This window comes from Armigeres subalbatus, chromosome 3 (genome assembly GCF_024139115.2).
Source record: "Armigeres subalbatus isolate Guangzhou_Male chromosome 3, GZ_Asu_2, whole genome shotgun sequence".
NCBI lineage: Eukaryota > Metazoa > Arthropoda > Insecta > Diptera > Culicidae > Armigeres > Armigeres subalbatus.
The window spans coordinates 174,649,866-174,671,568 of NC_085141.1; the positions used below are offsets into that span (position 1 = coordinate 174,649,866).

At 38.5% G+C, this 21,703-nt stretch overlaps 1 protein-coding gene across 3 annotated transcripts in view; it reads left to right on the forward strand.

Annotated features, from left to right (window-relative positions):
* Positions 1-21,703, forward strand: part of LOC134221477 (sodium-dependent phosphate transporter 2) — a 123,216-nt gene that overhangs the window by 52,315 nt on the left and 49,198 nt on the right. Inside the window, exon 2 of one of the 3 annotated variants that reach the window (XM_062700670.1) lies at positions 373-415. The exons of 1 other annotated variant lie outside the window; for it this stretch is intronic. The gene's annotated coding sequence lies outside the window, so the exon portion shown is untranslated. Of the gene's footprint in view, positions 1-372; positions 416-10,561; positions 10,967-21,703 lie in introns of those variants that run through there. One more of the 3 variants, XM_062700668.1, reaches the window with a different exon arrangement.

The window sequence follows — 21,703 nt, forward strand, 5'->3', positions numbered from 1 at the left end:
AACACCTTTCTTTATGAATTAAGATTCAAGCAATGCTAGCCACAAAGTACGTCACGCCTCTAGGGGGAAGGGGGTTCTGAGCAGCCCGACGATCTATACAAAAAATAGAAGTTTGTTACAAAAAGTGTGATGAAGGGGGGAGGGAAGCTGAAAATCGCCAATTTTTGCGTGACGTGGATCTCCCCAAATCATAAAAAAAAATTGTACGTTCAAAGTATCGAAGTTCGATGAGGAAAGACGTGAGACTAGGTCTTACAGCTTAATCGTTTTTTTTTTCGTTTCATCTCATATTTTAACACCTCCATGAAGTAGTTATAATTTATATAAAATACTGTAAATAATACATGTTTCTTTTTTTGTTTTTGTTTGCAGGTAAGCGATAAACGGATTGTAAAAATAAAATTGGTCCTGATATGTAAGTAACTCTTACAATCGTTATTGGAGGTGAATGTTAAATGCGTACACTCAGATTTTCTTCGCATTTTCAAGGGTACGTTCCTAGCGATCCGTTCGATGAGGAATGTAAAAGTTTCTAAATGCATGCTGCTGGAGAGCGAAGCATTAAGTTACATTTTTAGTTTACTTAACTGAATGCATCAGTCTAAACATCAGGATCATTTTAATGGACTCGGTATTTGAAAAAGGAAAATGGTTTATTCTCTACATTTGTTAGTGAAACGTTAGAATTGATGATGGACACTAATTTCTCGTTTTAACAGTTCAAATGAAGACCAAAATTCGGATGCAATAAGAACTGAAATCAATGAAATCAGCCATCACATTCACTGATCAATAAACAAAATGTCTGAGCTAGAAAGATCCATCAGGTACGATGCACGCATTCTGGCCACACAAATTATTGCTCATTGTCATCGGAAAAGGTAATTTGGCCAAAATTGTCGTTTAGCGGAAAGGGTCAAATTACATTTTAGAAAAACGGCCCTTTCTGCCGAACGACCGTTTCGGTTAAACGTCATTATCGGCTAAATTATTAGTTCGGTCGTATGTCGCATTTGCCCGTTTTTGACCTAATAACCGTTTCGGCCAAATGAAATTTGGCCAGATGACTTTCGGCTTAACGAGCTATTCGGCTTAGTGGCATTCGGCTTAACGAGCTACTCGGCTTAGTGGCATTCGGTCATATAGCTTTCCGCCAAATGACTTTCGGCCAATCAACCCTTCTTCCTTTGGAATAATTTTTCGTAAAATCTCCTAAGAATTTCTATCACAAAAAGTTTCCCGTAGAAATCCAAAGAAATTCCGCAACACTTTTCCGGAAAAAAAGTCAAATTTTCACGTGGAATTTCTGAAGATTTTTGGTGATTCCACTTTGGGATTTTGAAGAATTGCCCATAGAAATTTATAAAAAAAAAAAACATGATTAATCCACCTAGCGGCGATGGAGTCTTTCTCATGTCTAATAAAAATAGTATTTTGGCCATAACTTGTGCCTGAAAAATGAGTGATATATTTTGCGCACAGACACACACACACATCACCTCAATTCGTCGAACTGAGTCGATTGGTGAATAACACTATGGGTCTCCGGGCCTTCTATAAAAAGCAAGGATGTTATCGATCATTTAGTAATTTGCGTTCGATCATTTAGTAGTTTGTCAATAACTCATTCCAGAAGCTGAATTTTAAAATGTGTTGTATGGTGGACTTCTAGTGCGAAGGTTTTTCTGCAACTCTGCCTAATGGTTCGTTGTTTAAATTCCACTAGCAACGGAGTTATAGCTAAAGTTTCAGTAATCTAGACTAAATGATAACAAAATTTCAATCATTTAGTTTAAGTTGCTGTAACTAGTGTTATAACTCCGTTATTAGTTAAATTCTAACAACGAACCATAAGGCAGAGTTGCATAAAAACCTTCGCACTAGAAGTCCACCATACAACATATTTTGAAATTCAGCTTCTGGAATGATTTATTGACAAACTACTAAATGATCGAACGCGAATTATTAAATGATCGATAACATCCTTGATAAAAAGTATGTTTTTGAAGTTAACATATAGCCTTTTTGTATACTTAGTATTCAAGAAAGGTTAAAAAATCCTTTTTATTCCACAGAGTTTCCTGTTGAACTCCTGAAGATTTTTGCTTGGAAATTCTAAACAATTTTCCATTGAATTAAAATTTATTTTCTTGTTGAAATCCATTTTTGAAAAATTTCACGCTGAAATGAGGAAGTTCTAGAAAATTTCTCATTAAATTTTCAGAGTTTGTAGCGGATATTCCGATAAATGTACTTAAGTTTTGAAAGCAATGGATTCTAGACCTGCGCGCCGATTGAAATTAAATCGGCGGCGGCGAGATAGATCACTTTCAGCCAGCGGCGGCGGCGTCACATCGTTGGTGATCGGCGGTGGCGGCGCGTGGCGTGGGCTACTTTTATGCATAACAAAACTGCGGATTTCTTTGGAAGCTTCCAGGAGTTACCTCGTAAGTTCTTCCAAGAATTCCTCCGAAAGTTCCTCCAGAAGTTCCTCCATAAATTCCTTCGGAAGCTCCTCCAGGAATTTCCAAGGAAGTAAGGAAGTTCTTTCAGCAATTCTTCCAGCAAAATCTCCGGAACTTCCTTCAGCAATTCCTCCGGTAATTCCTCCGTGGTTCCTCCAGTACTTCCTCCGGAAGTTCCTCCATGCATTGATCCGGAAGATCCTCCAAGAATTCCTCCGGAAGATCCTTTAGGAATTACTCCGGAAGCTACTCCAGGAATTCCTCTGGAAGTTACTCCAGGAATTCCTCCGGAAGTTCCTCCAGAGTCCAGAAATTCCTCTGGTAAATCCTCTGGAAGTCCCTCCAAGAATTTCCTCGTAAGTTTCCCCGAAATTTCATCCAGAAATTCCTCTGATAGATGCTGCGGAAGTTCACCCAAGAACTCTCTTCCCCAAAATTGCCTTCAAGAATTTCTCTAAAAGTTCATCAAAGAATTTCTCCAGAAGTTCCTCCAAGAATTCCTTCGGAAGCTTCTCCAGGAATTCCTCCGGTAGTTACTCCAAGAGTTCGTCCGGAAGTTCCTCCAAGAATTCCTCAGGAAATTCATCCAGGAATTCCTGGGAAATTTTCTCCAGCAATTCCTCAGAAAGTTTATCCAGGAATCCCTCCAGAATTTCCTCCAAGAATTCCTCCGGTATTTCCTCCGACGGTTCCTCCGGAAGTTCGTCCAGCAATTGTACCAGAATATCCTTCAGGAAATCTTTCAGAAGCTCCGCCAGGAATTCTACTAGGAGCTACTTCAGAAATTCACATGAGAATTCCATTAGATTATTTCACAGATCTTCTACTTCTTCAGGATAAGATGCGCAGCTACAAAGCAAGGCCATGCTGAGGGTTGCTGGGTTCAATTCCCAATGCTACAAAAACTTTTAATAAATTACTCCGAGCACTCCTGATATTCCCTTTGAATACCTTTCAAAATTCACATGGTATTCCTCTATACCCATCTCCCATTCAGCTCTCGAGAATTCTACTGGAAATTCGAAAATTACTCAAAAATTTTTAAGAAGTTGCTTCAAGATTTGTTCAGCAAATTCCTAGAAGAGTTCCTTGCTGACGAAATTCACCTAAAAAATACTCCAGGTAATCCCCAACAGTTTGTCAAGAAATCAACCAGAAAACTTTTCTGGATTTTTTCCGCTTAATTCCATCTGGAATTCAGGGTTGTTACGACTACGCGGATTTCGCGATTTTCGCGGATTTCGCGGTTTTCGCGGATTTGGCGCGGATTTACATAACAATTTTAGGGTTTTGCGCGGATTTGGCGCGGATTTAGTTTTAGATGAAAATTTAATAAATAAAATGCTAGATCTAAGGACGTTTATTTGAAATAAGGTTTATGTCTTTCTTGATGGGATTTATTTTATTTAGCATGTTGTTGAGAACTAAACTTACGTTTTAAGGCTATTTACATTTTTTTCGGATATGTCTAAGCTCTTATTGAACGAGCATGTATTATATACTCTTAAGCATTCTTTAAACAAATCTTATGAGAAACATCACAAAATATAGACATGCGGGTTATTGAAGGACATGAACACCCATTTTCATCTTGTCAATTTCTTTGTAATTCCGAGATATTTGTCAGATTCTGATTGATTATTTCTTTTACGATTAACTTATTTGTGCTTACGTAATTAGTGTACGACCCCTTAGTATAATATATCATATCATTTTTCAAAAGTTTTTTCGTCAAGAACTCTTTAATAGTGCTTGAACACTTTATTGTATATTGTTTTCAAAACATTCATCTAGTACGAATAAGCGTTTATGCAACAATTGAAAACACAAAAAGTTCTTTGATTTGATGCAGTTGCTTCATTTTAATAAGTGCTTCCGCAGAAAGTCGTCCAAAAATTAGTAGATGATTCTCAAAAGATATTTCTGAAGGCTTTTTGCGATATTTTTATAGGATTATCAACAGAAAACGAAGAAATCTCCTAAAGAAATTTTTCACAAGAACCATATGAGGATGCTTGTATAAATTCCTTACAAATAAATTTCCACAGCCTAAAGAGGATTTTTGCAGCATTTAAAATCCGAAAAATTATAAAAGAAATTTTTGGAGGAATTTCCGCGGATTTTCTTTAATTTCTGCAGAAAAATCTAAAGCGATTTCCGCAGGAATTCATGAAAAGATTTCTGCAAGTAGGATTTTCCGCAGGTTGTCTTTGAGGAATTCACTTGAACTTACGTCAAAATTCCCAAATAAATTACAGAATAACTTCCCAGGGGAGCTTTTGTACAATTATGGAGCGACTTCTGCAGCAAACCCGAAAGCAGTTGAATTTCCAAGAAAATTTTCGTGAGAATTCCCGGAGGGTTAACCACAGCAATTGCTGGGATGAATCTGCACACGAATAATGAATTTCTGCAGAAATTCTCGGAGAAGTTTTCGCAGATATTCTAAGAGATTTTGGCTGAAATTCCAGTACGGTCAAAATAAAAAAAGGGTCAAAAAATTGCAAATTAATTTCCACTAAAAAATTTTATCGGAATTCATGCATGAACTTGTTACTAGAATTGAAAGAAAAATAACTCATGAATAACGTACTAATTTTTGCTAAAGTTTACGCAAATTATTCTGCCAAATTCCCAAAGAAATTTCTGCCGAAATTCCTGAAAATATTCCTCTGGAATTTCCGAAGGAATTTACGCTTGAAAATCAGGATTCTGACTGGCAAATCAACGGAGCTTGAGCAACCATGTTAGATTTTGTATTATTTGTTTCTTGATACGAATTCAAATAATTGTTTTACAGAAGTTTTGTTTAAAACCGGAGCTGCATTGTCTAATTCCTTAATCTCTACGCAAGTTTGTCTTGTGATCAATAATTACAACAAAGTTGCATAATTTATTACTTCAGAAGAAATTACGGTTTTGGCAGATTTTTTATTATTTGCCAACTTTATCTATAATCAATTATAATCAAATCTGACCTGAATATTCTATTTATATCAATGTATCTTGTGCCAAACATTATAAAGTTTGATCGACAAAAAATCAATTGACAATAACAGAACAAAACATGCCGAAACCATCATCTCATTTATAACCGGTGCTTACTAAAATAGTTTTGGCTGTTTAGTTCTTGTTCACTTAGCTTCAGTACTTCTAGTGGTGAATAGGGCCATCTACAGTGGTTGTAATACTAACTGCGGGTTACTTAGTATGTAGAGGAAATGGTGGTAATAATATACTAAGTTGAAAAGCAGGCCAAGCTCCAGTTTGAATGTATAGCATTGAATAAAAATATTATAAAAAGCAAGCTTGAATAGAAGACGTTCAGTAAATTGTAATAAAAAAATTGATATTCAACCTTTATTTGCTTAGAATTTAGTTCTAAGTCACCTGGATTTGGCGCGGAATGGATTTCATGTCACGCGGAAATGGCGCGGATTTGATTTTAGTTGGCGCGGATTTGGCGCGGAAAATATTTCAGGATCTCCGTAACAACCCTCCAGAATATTCTAAAGAATTTGCCCTGGAAATACTCTCAATTTTTCTTCTACGAGCTCCAAGTATTCTCCCACAAAAATCATCCATATCAGTGGAATTTACTTCGAAAATCCTTTCAGAAATTCCATGAATGGTGCAGGAATTATTTTTTTAAAGAAGAACTCACTCATATTTTTTTTGTAGACAAATCTGAAGGAGGTCCTGAAAGATTTTTTGAAATAATTCCTGGAGCATTTACTGAAGAAATTTTCAAAGAAATTTCTGATTTGAATCCCTGGAGGATTATTTGCATAAACTCTTCAATGATTTTTTGATGTATTTTGTACTTACAGCAAAAATTCTCGGCAAGAATCCTGAAGAAGTTGTTGAAGAATTTGAAGTGTTTTTAAAGAAAGTTTATGTGGAATTTAAAAAAGTCTGCTGAATTTCTAAACACATTTTACATGTAATTCTGAAATAATTTTAGAGCGAAATACGGAGGGAATTCTTGTAGAAATTTTCGGAGGTGTTCTAGAAATAATTCCTTGAATTCCTGAAGAACGATTTCCACAGTTTTTCGCACTTATTTAGCTTAAAATCAGCTATATGCTAGTAACAGTTGACATCCAATGATTTCGTCCTGAAGACTTCATCGGAAATAAGAATAAATTCTCTTATATATAATTGGCTACAAAGCAAGACCACGCTGAGGGTGGCTGGTTTCGATTCCCGGTCCGGTCTAGGAAATTTTCTCGACTTCCCTTGGGCATAAAAGTATCATCGTGTCGTGAAAGCCTCATAGACATACAAATGTAATAATTGTAATTTGGCTTAGAAACCTCGCAGTTATTAACTGATGATAAGCTCAATGAACACTAAGCTGCGATGCGGAAATTTCCCAGTGCGCAGTGGGATATGTAATGCCAATGAAGAAGAGAAGAAGAAGAAGTATTTGGAAGTAGATTAATGTCATATAAAGGTGGCTGAAAATGTGCATTTTGTTCTTGCCGGATGATGAAACTTTTGTAAAAATGCTTAAAAAAATCCTACTGCTTCAATAGTCCTTAAATGACCATCGGCGTGGTAAAAAATACTCGGCGGCGTGGTAAATTTTCATTTGGCGGCGTGGTAAAAACTCAAAATCTCAAAACTCATGGATGATTCAAATCAAGCGTGAGTTAAAACGCACCCAACTCAGCACCTAAAAACTCATGGATGAGTTGAATCATGCATTTGAATCATCTTAGGTTTTCTTTTGTTCTCCTTCGTTAAAAACAGAGAATTGACGTTTGTCGCATAACATATTAGACACTCTTTTATGTATAAGCAATAAATTGCCCCCAAAGTGATTTCTAATGCGTTTTTAAACCAAAATGATTTTGTGGCAAATGAGTGAAATGATGCGTTTTAGCATGAAAAATTCAAGCGTGATGCATTCCTTTCAAATCGCAGGCGATTTCGTTCGCACGGGAGCGCTCGTTGATTGAGATTTATGAGTGATTTTACCAACACTGGGCGGCGCGCCGATTCATTTTTAACGGGGGCGGCGCAAGAAAATCGTCAGCCGCGGCGCACAGGTCTAATGGATTCTCCCGAAAAAATCCATAAAAAATATGTAAGAAACGAATGTGATAAAAAACGCCACTTCAATTTTTGCCGCCGCAAATGGTTTCCAGTTTGACGCTGAAAACGCCGACGCTGACCAAATTTATGACAAACGCCTCTGCCGTTGATTTGCACCGGTGAACACCTCTGATTTTCATACTTGAGAAGAAAAAAAAGAAGCAAATCAAATCCATTTATTAGACATTCAAGGTACCGATTGAACCCTTTATGGAGAATCCGGGTTACTATGTATGAGATAACAGCGCCTCTAGCGTTCTAATACTTATGCTTCTACTATTTTATCCTTTCGCTGAAGGGGCTCCAAAACTTCACATGGCTTATTTTACGCGGATTTAACGAAAAAGTAATTTTTACGCGTTTTTTTCAATAGGTCAAACACTCAAGAAAACCGCGATAATTCGATTTTCTTATAAAGTCGTTTTTTACGTGGTTTTCGGGATTTACGCGGTACGTATACCCGCATAAAATCCAACTACAAGGTACCGTCAACTGGGGGGAAGATGATCATTTTTAAGACAAAACATGCAATAACAATGTGTGTTTACATTTTAAATCGAAACAAATATTTTCAAAACATGTACTGCTATACGTTGCAATAATCAACAACTTTAGTTTTCTGAAATGTGTTTGCATTTATTAAAATAAATTAAATTATCCCACATTTTTTGAGTAATCTGGTTTGGGGTGAAGTTGATCAAGACAGCTCTACTAAAATGATTATGACCTAGTAGTCAAAATACACTAGGTTATTTGTATGAATGTTGAATTTATTACGTAAAGAAATCTACGAAGTCAATATTTGAAACGAAAATAGCGTCATTTATGATTATCTCTCTCTTTCTTCCACAAAATACATTTTCATGATTATAATCGAAAAACTCGGATTTCTACCTAGCGGTAGCATTACTTGAACGGAGAATATTGTTGACTACCGTTTCATAAAAAAATGGCACTTTTGACTGACACATTAAATGATCATCTTCACCTCAATGATCATCTTCCCCCCTGTTGACGGTACTTATCTCTGAAAGCTTTGAAAAAGGGTGGCGTGTATTATTTGATAATGTTTGATTTGAGCTTTCTAAATGTTGTTCTGTTGATAAGAAAATTATTTTGAGCTTTTTAGTGGAATGTTTTTACCTGTCATAAGACGAGTTTAAACAATCCCATTGAATTCCACCACTTAATTGTATCCTGACAGATACGTATTTCAACCTCAACAGTAAGGCCGTCTTCAGTGTCTTGTACTTGACTCGACTGTTGTTCTGTTGTTTTTCCCTTTCTTGTGCAACAACGACGTTGTTCCAAAATGCTAGCTATCATTTCAGTTCAAAACGAACTTTTTACAGAAGTTTCGGAGACCCATAGTGTTATATACCAATCGACTCAGTTTGGCTAACTGAGCACTGAGTCTGTGCCTGTGTATATGTGTGTGCTAAAAAAGTAAGAAAAATATTAGCCGACTTTTCTTATAGTACTCCTTAACCGATTTTCTCGCAACAAGTTGCATTCGACAGAGGCAAAGCTTAGTCACTTTTGATAACGATTGGACACTGCGTTGAAAAGTTATCAAGAAAAATTTGAAATATAAAATGTGGTTCGATCAAATAGGGAGCGATGGTATTATTATTATTATTATTATTTAATCAGTCCTGGTGTTAGGTGGGACGCTAAACAGCCCTGACACGACGGCCCTCCGACGAGACAGGAGGTTTGCGCAGGCCCAATAAGCCGCCTAGAAAACCAATCATTACGAACAATATAAGAGATAATGCGACTCGATATAATCGGCAAAGACCTAGGCGACGAATACAGGATCACGATTGGAAGCTTGGAACATGGTATTATGGACATCTGAATATATTTTGGACTTTTGGCTATATTTTCTTCAATTCAATTCGTAAATATGGTCAGAAATGTGATTATGAAAGAGGTTAAAGAGACAGGTGATTCCTATTTACTAAAAGGAAGCTACGTAGAAAAACACGCAAAATATATCCAAAAGTCCAAAATATATTCAGATGTTCAAAATACATCATTTACCCTATTCCTCGATATACAAATGAGATTGCTTTGCTCAAATTTGATTGCATGAATCCAATTATTGAACGACACACTTATTTTTTTTAATTAAAAATTAATTCAATATCATCTTAACATCTTATTATTCGTTGAGTGTTGAACTTGAAATTTGTGGGTTTTGATTTATTACTAGAAGATGTTGATTCTTTGATTCTGCTATCAAATTTACTGAAGCGTACATCTTCCACTGTTACTAACCATGATTCATTTTATGAATGGTATTATTGCCATAATGATAATATTTGATTACATGTACATAGGGACGACGGTTAGTTTAAAGTATGCTGCTCTTAATCTTAGGTCTCACTCTATTCTGAGAGCACTTGATAAAATGATCTTACGACGCTAAATCGTTATCGCTTGACGTAAACAATTCAATAGCTGTATTTGTTTATTAAAATTGGAAGGTTTTCCACTCGTGCAGCCGCATCATCATTATTAACATACATGATAATGACAACACCTATTATCACGCGACCCCTCGATCACCGACTGGCTATACCGAACAACATTAGCTCATATTCAAAATCCAACTTAAAAGAAGGGCTCACGTATATACACGTACTAGGGCAGCCCAAATTAAAAAAATATTTTCCATCACTTCGCCATTGAGGCCACATGGCAAGTCTTAAGTTCGTCGAAAAAATGCTAATCAAAATATTAGAGCTGTGGTCAACTCACATTTCTATATTTTGTTTTGCCCTAATACAACACACAGTACAGTACAGTCAGCACAATCGTAGAAAAGCGCGTGTTCCTACGTATACTCTCGCGACCGGCATTTTCCACTCGCGGGGCTCGCCGCATTGCACACCGACCGTATATTAATACGATTCTGCTCGACTTACCAACACCACCAGAGGCCCGGAAAGATCTGAAATAAATTGCAAACATGCTGCTCGAATAATTCAGTTGAACCAAGTTGATTGAAGAAGTCGCGCGCGCATTTATTGCCAGAAGCTAATTACACATAGGGCCGAAAGCTGCACCTTCGCGGTACAATTTTGGCTGAGTTGCGATATTTTGGTGTGAGCATTGCTTTAAGCAATTGAAAGTGTCCAGTTTTGTCTGTTTCGCGGTTGTAAGCAGTTGTGATAAAAGGAATATCGTCGATTCTTTCTAGACGTGTGCCGTTGATCTGTGATAGATATTTTGATTTTTGTTCGCGTGAATCGTTGTTTGGGCAGTTTGGTGCTGCTGCAATAAGTCGGCCGAGTTTTCTGAAACACAGTTTCGGAAGCAAAGTGAGCAGCACATTGATTGTGATAACATTTGAATAGTTATTCAACTATTTAACCAGCACAGACATATGTGATGTAAGTATCATATGGATAGTTTTTAAACTTGATGCAACTTGATATAGAATTGTAAGTGACTTCATAGGAATCGGTATGATACATAACCCATTGCATTAAAGTGGAAATTTTCCACAATCGATTACCCATTCAGTGTTCGCTGATCCAAAACCTACTATAATTAGAGACGGGATTCGCAAAGCGGGTTCAGTTAATTCCAATGAAGTGTTGCAATACAGCTACGAGCCTTGAAATTTTGAAGTGTTATTACCTCTTGGCATTGACCCGTCCCGGTACGGAATGTATCGCTGTCTACGTCAGATTCCCCGCACATCTTTTTCTGGAAGGTCACCTGTCAGCATCATCAATGGGGGCATTTCCCTCCCCCATTTCAATTGGCTTTCCACGAAAATGCGTCAACTTTGAGTCCAAGCCGGAAGATGGGTTGAATGAAATACAGAAGAAAAAGCTAGAATGAGGACTAAGCGCTCGCCACCGGTCGTCTGAACCGGCTTTGCCCTGACCATGATACTTATTTTTCCCTCTCATCGGTGTCATTGGTTGGTTGGCTGTTTGCCGTTTATTCAGAACCGTCGCAACAATGTGGTATTCGACTGTACCTGTGATTATTTCCGCTGCCTCGCCGCCCTGTCGATGGTGGTTGGTTGCGCATAAATGACGCATGTTGGCCACAGCCAGTTGGTGTGTTATATTTTTTCGAAGATGTATTGCCTGTTATAGGCAATTTTTTGTCATTTTTGGGGATGAATGCAAAATTTATCAACGCAATTATGATTAATAATCGCTTTAAAAAAAAGCTTAAAGTGCTTATAAGCCTTCATGTAAACATGTACACTTTAAATGTGCTGGAAATTTAGCTCGAAAAATTTTCCTTGCAAAACAAAATAAAAAATCTCTGGAAAATAATTCTTGTTATTTGAAGACATTATTAAGAATTTTATCATTTTTTTGTCTCTGATGTGTTTTCGTTCTCAAAAAAAAAAAATGAAAAATAAACAAACTAATAAAAAGCGAGTATTTACCATTAAACGATTTACACGCATAAACATATAATAACTAATAATATAACACCTTCCTAAGTATGAACGCATTTTGTCCCAAACAATATTTAACTTTAACACGACGACATGATTAATGGTCATGTCACCTTCAAGCTTCACAAAGAGAAGAATACATTCTACGTGAAAGTGATCTGATTTTTCGCGAAATGACCAAAGGTAATGCGTCACTTTGGCTAGCAGTGATCAGCACGATTGTAGCAGCCATTTTTCACGTGAAATGTTTCAAAAAAAAAAGCAGTGATACAGAGAGAAGGTGCATGGAAGCGTAATAGAGCTTATTTTTAGTAGATGTATCCTTTTCGTGTTTCCCCCCTTGTGGAACGGTAGAGTAGACATAACATCAAACCAATGAGTGTAATCGTTAGCTCCATGTATAAAAAAATAAACTAACCGTGGTTTTGCCGACGGTTGCGAAATATCTTCTTTATAGGGAATCGATTGCATTTGCGAATCGTTTATATGTTTGCTGTGATAAATATGTTGTATTGACAGAATAGCACCGTTCTTTTCCGCGAATTACTTGAAGCTTATCGAGTTTCAAAAGAGTTGTAAAATATGCAGGTTCGTAATAAAACGATTAAGTTAATCATTGGTTCAATCTGACACTGATAACCTTTTTGTTGAGTGGTACCCCTTATTTCCTACATGCTTGTGTCAAACATAATGTAACTTTGAAGAACAGAACGATGGGATGTATGAACCTCTTAAGTACTGTGCAAATAATTACGACAAGTAGTGGTCAAGAAATATTGCCACGGCTGAAATTTATTGAGCAATACAGAAGTGGTAAGTAGGGTAATTCGCCAAATGTTGAACTGCTAATTTTTCGCCTATTGCTGACCGAACGTGCATTACATATGGAGATTTCCCTATTGCAAATTTCGTAACACAAATAACGCCTGAAATTCAAATTAAGTTGAGTCTCTATTTCCATAGTGGATTTTTTTTTGCTTTCTTCAATTCACAATGAATTAAACATGTTGGATATTGCATTGTTATATCGGGAGAGTTCTTAGTTTTAAGCGCAGTATCTCACAAAGTATTAAATAGTCAATTAAAGAATCGTTTATTGTCAGATTCTCTGGATGTGATACACTGCAGCTGTTGTAATGTTCCCAAATGGGTGGGTACATAATAATTTTGGATGTTATTTTTTTTCCAGTAGGGTTTAGGATATGCTGGGGATATGAAGTGAACTTTCTTGCTTACGGCTTGTAGCACTGAGGGTTTCATTCATTTATTTAGTTAACATCTAAACAGATAACACTGAATCAACAATTTGACGCCACAATACACGGTTCGAGGCCGCATCTCTCCATCCTCGGATACGCCCCACGCTCGCCAAGTCGTTCTGCACCTGGTCTGCCCATCTCGCTCGCTGCGCTCCACGCCGTCTCGTACCTGCCGGATCGGAAGCAAACACCATCTTTGCAGGGTTGCTGTCCAGCATTCTTGCAACATGTCCTGCCCATCGTACCCTTCCGGCTTTAGCTACCTTCTGGATACTGGGTTCGCCGTAGAGTTGGGCGAGCTCATGGTTCATTCTTCGCCGCCACACACCGTCTTCTTGCACACCGCCAAAGATGGTCCTAAGCACCCGTCACTCGAATACTCCGAGTGCTTGCAAGTCCTCCTCGAGCATTGTCCATGTTTCATGTCCGTAGAGGACTACCGGTCTTATTAACGTCTTGTACATGACACATTTGGTGCGGTGGCGAATCTTTTTCGACCGCAGTTTCTTCTGGAGCCCGTAGTAGGCCCGACTTCCACAGATGATGCGCCTTCGTATTTCACGACTAACGTTGTTGTCAGCCGTTAGCAAGGATCCGAGGTAGACGAATTCCTCGACCACCTCGAAGGTATCCCCGTCTATCGTAACACTGCTTCCCAGGCGGGCCCTGTCGCGCTCGGTTCCGCCCACAAGCATGTACTTTGTCTTTGGCGCATTCACCACCAGTCCAACTTTTGTTGCTTCACGTTTCAGGCGGGTGTACAGTTCTGCCACCTTTGCAAATGTTCGGCCGACAATGTCCATGTCATCCGCGAAACAAATAAATTGACTGGATCTGTTGAAAATCGTACCCCGGCTGTTACACCCGGCTCTCCGCATGACACCTTCTAGCGCAATGTTGAACAACAGGCACGAAAGTCCATCACCTTGTCTTAGTCCCCGGCGCGATTCGCACGAACTGGAGTGTTCGCCCGAAATCTTCACACAGTTTTGCACACCATCCACCGTTGCTTTGATCAGTCTGGTAAGCTTCCCAGGGAAGCTGTTCTCGTCCATAATTTTCCATAGCTCTACGCGGTCTATACTGTCGTATGCCGCCTTGAAATCAACGAACAGATGGTAGGTTGGGACCTGGTATTCACGGCATTTTGAAGGATTTGCCGTAGAGTAAAGATCTGGTCCGTTGTCGAGCGGCCGTCAACGAAGCCGGCTTGATAACTTCCCACGAACTCGTTCACTAATGGTGACAGACGACGGAAGATGATCTGGGATATCACTTTGTAGGCGGCATTAAGAATGGTGATCGCTCGAAAGTTCTCACACTCCAGTTTGTCGCCTTTCTTGTAGATGGGGCATATAACCCCTTCCTTCCACTCCTCCGGTAGCTGTTCGGTTTCCCAGATTCTAACTATCAGTTTGTGCAGACAAGTGGTCAGCTTTTCCGGGCCCATCTTGATGAGCTCAGCTCCGATACCATCCTTACCAGCTGCTTTATTGGTCTTTAGCTGTTGAATGGCATCCTTAACTTCCCTCACGGATGAGGCTGGTTGGCTTCCATCGTCCACTGAACTGACGTAGTCATCTCCTCCGCTGCCTTGACTTTCACTGCCTGTACTCTCAGCGCCATTCAGATGTTCCTCGTAGTGCTGCTTCCACCTTTCGATCACCACACGTTCGTCCGTCAAGATGCTCCCATCCTTATCCCGGCACATTTCGGCTCGCGGCACGAAGCCTTTGCGGGATGCGTTGAGCTTCTGATAGAACTTGCGTGTATCTTGAGAACGGCACAACTGTTCCATCTGCTCGCACTCCGCTTCTTCCAGGCGGCGTTTCTTCTCCTGAAAAAGGCGGGTCTGCTGTCTCCGCTTCCGTCTATAACGTTCCACGTTCTGCCGGGTACCTTGCTGCAGCGCGACCGCCCGCGCTGCGTCCTTCTCCTCCAGAATCTGTCTGCACTCTTCGTCGAACCAATCGTTCCGTCGACTTCGACCCATATACCCGACGTTGTTCTCCGCTGCGTCGTTAATGGCTGCTTTGACTGTATTCCAGCAGTCCTCAAGAGGGGCCCCATCGAGCTCACCCTCTTCCGGCAACGCTGCCTCGAGATGCTGCGCGTATGCAGTGGCGACATCAGGTTGCTTCAGTCGCTCTAGGTCGTACCGCGGCGGTCGTCGGTACCGAACATTGTTGATGACGGATAGTTTTGGGCGCAGTTTAACCATCACCAGATAGTGGTCAGGCACTGAGGGTAAATTTACTGAATTTCGCGGAAACTATTCTATTTCGAGGATTTCGTGACTTCCGTGAAATAGCGAATTTCCGCTACCCCGTAGTCATAGTATTGTGTATTATGCTCGGACTATCAGGTTTTGATTTCTTCTTGGTTGGACCTTGAAAAGAAACCAAAAATTATGTCACATATTGAATATTTGGGCATGTCCGTGCATTTCATCAAAAGTCAGGATTTCGTTTTATAAACCATCGCATTTTTTTTATCTCGGTGGTATAGCTTATTATACGAATCGAAAACCCGTATTAAAAATGATTTTGAAGTAAGTTTAGCTAGTTTAGTTTGAGTAGTTTGCACTCTTGTTTGATTGTTTGGTGGAAATGTATGTGAAAGTATGTCTTTGTTGCGAAAACAAAAACGTTACAAGTAACTGCTCGTTCTGATCAGCCAAAAAAGTAATATGACGGTTACACACTTTCATTTACGCCGCGGAGGCCGTAAAATTTTTCATGTTATTTTTTATAAATAGTTGTAGCACGGTTTTACGAATATTCCCACGAAACCACATGTTTATTTCATTATTTGGATCCTCTATAAAGCGCTGCAGTTTAAGCTTTGAGTAAAAATGATAATGATGTGGCATTTATCCCTTATATAATTTTTAATGATTTTAAATGCTTTCAATAACAGTTGTCCTATGAAACAGTCGTTCCGTGGTTGAACTCTAAATTAGAAAACAACTGCGGAAGACTACTCGTATTTTTTTTTATAAAGCAAAATGAATCTCAAGATGGACTCCGTATAGGAGTGCACTCACTGAGTAAAATAACGAAATAAGAAAATCCTTGGGTTCAAACGTGTGAAAATATTAGCAATACTTCAGAAGTCACGAAACTTCAGAGGGCACTTGCAAAAGATCATACGAATGAGCTAAGGAATCTGAAAAAAGAAGATGGATTTTCCACAAAAACTTCTGGCGAAACTTAAAAGTTGATTATGGAAACCCATTTTCCTGGATCGATTATGTGTGTAGGCCCAAAAACAAGTAGTTCGTTTGAAAGCCACCATAGCAGCACACAAGTTCCTCATAGGTTACTGCAATTCATATGTGACCAGATTCAGCCACAATCAAGTTGCTGTAACCATTTACGATTGACTTGTGCTGCTCGGGAAAAGATGTTCAGCAAGAACAACTAACATGTCTGATGATTCGAAAAATGTTGCACAAGCCGTGGCTGACGATATTTTCACGAAATCCAAGGTAGAGAATGCAGGGAGATCTTTCCAGCCTTATAAATCTGCAGGACCGGACGGTTAATTCCAGCAATGCTTCAAAACGGCGAATCAGTGCTTATTTCGCCGGTTATTGAGATTTTTAAGGCATGTCTAAGACTTTATGGAGGCAAGTAGAAGTATACCAAAAGTAGGAAAGCGAGATAAGACGCATCCTAAATCATTCAGGCCCATTAGTCTTCCATCAGTTCTGTTGAAAACTATGGAAACGGTATTAAGTGATTATATCACCTCAAATTACATGAAAGCATCCACTGTTTAAGTTCAAGTTTGCCTACCAGTCAGGTAAGTCAACAATTACGGCATTTCATACAGTGGTATCTAAAGAAGAAAAAACTCTATCGCTTGTTCTTTCTTAGATATTGAAGAAGCTTTCGATAACGCTTCTTATTCGTCAATGGATCGTGCTATGAAGAAAATAAACTTCGACATGAACATTATTAAATGGATTCACACCATGCTTGCAAAAAGAAACATCTCTTCGGAGCTGGGAAGTTCGTCTATCAAAGTATAAAGTATGGGCAGCAAAAGGTTGCCCTTAAGGAGGAGTCCTCTCGCCACTAATGTGGTCCATAGTTGTGAATGATCTTTTAAAAAGCTCAAAGGAAAAAGGTTTCGAGGTTGTAGGCTTTGCTGATGCTGATGATATTGTCATCATAGTGAGGGGGAAGCTTGACAATGTCCTTTCTGAGAGAATGCAATGGGCTTTAAAATTTACCTATGTATGGTGTATTCAGGAAGGCCTTAGCATCAGTCCGTCAGAAATTGTAATTGTACCATTCACTAGAAAGTGAAACTAGATCTAAAAGCTCTTAAGCTTGGAGGACTAGAAATTCAGCTTAGTGAACAGGTCAAATACCTGGGAGCCATTCTGGATTCCAAACTGAACTGGAATGCTCATATTAAATGTGCGATCGGAAAGGAAATCAGTGATCTGGATATGCTCTAAAACATTTGGAAGAAAATGGGGCTTAAGCCCAAAAATGGTAAATTGAATCTACCTATACTTTCATTATAGACGATTGCACGAGCCAAAAACTCCATATAAAAAAATGTAAACATTGCCCTCATGAAACTTCACTCGCCATTTGAACACGGATAAAAAAAAATTGTCGATGACGTCATGATGCAATGGTTCATTCGTTTAAAACTGACATATGCTGCTCTTGTATGGTGGCCAAAAACAAAAGAGGCTACTGCGTATTGTTTTGGAGAAATATCGATTTTTGAAAAAGGAGTGGCATCTCACTCGGACAGTCCGAGTCGGACTTACTCTATGCAATGCCAATACAGATAAATAGGTGGGCCATCGTAGTGAAATACATAAAAATAATAAAAAAAAGAACCAGATTTTGGAGAAGAGCAAAACGTTTTACGTACCTAGGGAAGTGGTGATTCCATTAGACATAAACAGTTTCTCAACCTAATGTGTCATCGAAAAACACTACTGATGTTTATGTTTATTTATAGCTGACTTCGTAAACAACTGTCACAGTTTTTTTTTGTCTTTGATGATCTAGCACCTCTAAAAATTGGGGGGAACCCGCTAATTGATTTGGCACGTGAGCGCGTCATGATTTGGGGATTACGCGTTCCTGTTAATTTTGATATCTTATCAGTGCGGCTACCATGGAACATTGCAGTGTGTTTTAATTAGATTTTTCTTCGGGTCATTTACCAATTGATTTTCTGTGCTTACTTTCAAGTTACCATTAAATTCCTTCGTGAATCTAATATTTTAATCAATGATAATTTATTGAATCAACTTTTCCATCCATAATATTCAATGAAATTTATTTAAAAATTAACAATGTTTGTTAACTTGTTAAACTTGAAAAGGATCAAACGAGGCGGCATGTTAATGGATTCGTTACGCCTTGCTTCGGTAATTATCCAGTTAGTGAGATTCTACTTAGAGCTCCACATGCAGAGAAACACCGGCCCCTGTGTAGTATTGTTTATCTAGTTAGAAAGCAGTTGAACAGATTAGCACTGAACCTGTTCTGCCAGACAACTTGCACGCTCTCGTTTGTGCATTTTTTATGAATGTTGCCCATTGCACTAAACTTATCCTCAACCTTGTTTGTAAATTATTTATCACTTCAGATATCACGGTCAAGTCAGGGTTAGTTTAGCGAGTCCCACCTATGGGCCTACTCCCTCGAGCACCCGTCTATCAGTAAAGCGCCGCCGGGATCAGAACCCACCCCACTCGTAATCAATTATATCGTAGAAGGAAGTTGAAATCGAAACTTGTCCACATTGTTGTACCATTGGTTCTGGAATCTGGTCGTGATTTGCATTTTTCCCGGACCTCCCCATATCAGCATTGCCGTTTTCGAGCTGCTCACCCCAGTCAGTGTGAGATCAACTGTCGGCGTGTTGTCGCTTATCATGATTCACTGAACAAAGAGATTCGCGAAACGTGATTACGGGGTTATGAAAATGAAAGCGATCTACCGGACACTATATAGATTCCAACTGATCAGTACAATATGCAATGCATAGTAAATGTGAGTTTGTTAGAATGAACAGATTTCAAATATCATAATAAGTCAAACATTGATACCCATTTAATCCTTTTCATAACTAGTGACCAGCAAGTGCAAACATTTCCTAACCGAGCTTGATTTCATCATCCTCGTGATTTATTACAGCCTGCTCGGAGATCATTGCCCATTGCTCTCGCAAAAATCAGCAGTCGTGTGCCAGATTTCGAAATTTTTATGTCTAATGAGCTAGGATTGAGTTTCACCATACATATTCACTTTAGTGCGACTAGGTTATAGGTAGCATCATCTTGGCGTGGTGAATCGTTATCGTTTGATTTGACTCAATGGATTCGTCATCGACAGGGAGCAAGAGTCGAGTGGAAACAACTATCTCGTACATACACCATCGGTTGGTATTTACATGAATGTATGTAGTGTTATTTAATGCTTGGAATGTTCTTATCGCATTTCAATTTACTATCAGGGCCGTCTATTTGGCATCGCTCTGGTAACTTACGGATTAGTGATTATCAAAAAGTTGCGTTGTAATTTCCATATCTGGGTTGTGGGTTAAATTGGTCCGAATCTATGTAAACAATATCGACGACACTTATTGTGCTCTTAGTTTGTTTTGACGCGACAGCGATAGCTATACCATAAACATATTATATTGCTGATCTTTGGAAACTTTGTGATCACGAATGAACTGCAAATGCCCATTAAAATATTAACATAAATCAATAATTTTGTTTTTTATTTCAAAAGCTTAGGCAGCAAAGATGATGTTGATGTAAGCTAGAGCTCTGTTTACTATTGATGAAATAAAATTGTTTTTAAAAGATAAAGACAAAATAAAAAATTTAACGAGAACCGTACAGTCATGCGTTTGGCACATGAGCGTCTTGTGATATTTTTCGTTATAACTAAGATACAACAGTCGTCATCCAAAATCATACGCCATCTGGCGTCACGTCGTCGCAATCTGTTATATCTGGTCGCAAAGTGCACCGTCCATCGTTGCGAATTATCAAAATGACGATTCACCCGTAGATACACGTTATCAATATTCGATTCATTTCCTCGTGTTGCTCGCAACAAAGCGGTATATCATTTACCATTGCCTACTAATGGTTGATTGGGTAGCGCAGGATTTTTATTGTCATTATTGCTTTTTTACGAGATACTCAGCCAACTGCTAGTTGATTTGGGAATAAAGAGCAATAATCGTAATATTTTGATTTACGTGTGCCGTTGCTAGCTAATTATAAATCGCCAGTCAGTAATCATTACATTTTTTGTTTTATTTTGATTTATATGTCACCATTGAATGTTAACATCATTCTAATATGGGTACTTAATTTGTTTTCCAATTATCGTCAGGAGCGAAGGTTAATACGCAAATTTGACTTCAACTCACATATCAATAAATAAATAAGTGTGGAAAACTTTACAAACGCACATACCATAATTTACTAACTAACCCATACCATAAGTTCGATTCTATAGAGTACTAAAAAAAGTTATTTTTATATTTCAACAAAATCTAAGTTTAACGAAATTTTCCTCCGAATTTTTTCGATGTCGTGATCTATTTCTAGTGCTTATTTATGTTTTGCTTGTGAAGAGATGTGAAGAACATGACCTGCTTTTCAACTTAAGTAGTATTCTATTACCATTTCCTCAGATATTAATTGAAAGCACCCGAAAATATCATACACCGGGGCCAAAAATCGAACCCACACCATATCCGGATTGGCAATCCTACGCCTTTGCTCACAAGGCTAACTGGAGACCCTTTCTACCATTAAACTTAAATAATCATTGCTTGTATACCGTGAATCAGCCTAAATAGCTTCAATGCGTTTTCATTAATTATCTATTAACATCTAAGGGAACTGTTCCGTTTTCCATCTCGCTGTACATATATTCATCCCATCGCGAAAGAAATTCCGCACCAATTTCGTCGCTTCTTTTTGCTAACATGCATGCTCACTGCTGAAAAAAATCACAAAAATAATAAACAAACAAAATACCTTTTCATTGCTTTGTTTTTCGTGAGACCAATATCGGAGCTATGAGATGAAGTCCAGAAGCAGTAACCCTATTTTGTCAGCCAATGATGCTGGTTAAACTACGTTCCTTTTCCATCATCTTCCAATATGACGCATTTTGTTTGTTAATCTTGAACTTTATTCAGTATCCCGTCAGCCAAGGTTAGTCTATTCATTTAGTTTCTGCTCGATTTGCTGCTTTTCGTTTCATGGATGGCCTAATTCGTCCTAATTTGATAAGCAAGACTGGGAAGCGGCGACAGGCGATTAATGCGTTCTCGCTAAACCACTTTGCTTTAAACTGTATTGATAAGGGCGAAAGTAGTAAACAAAAATTGAATGGTTGCACGATAGATGCACTCAAAATGTTTTACACTCA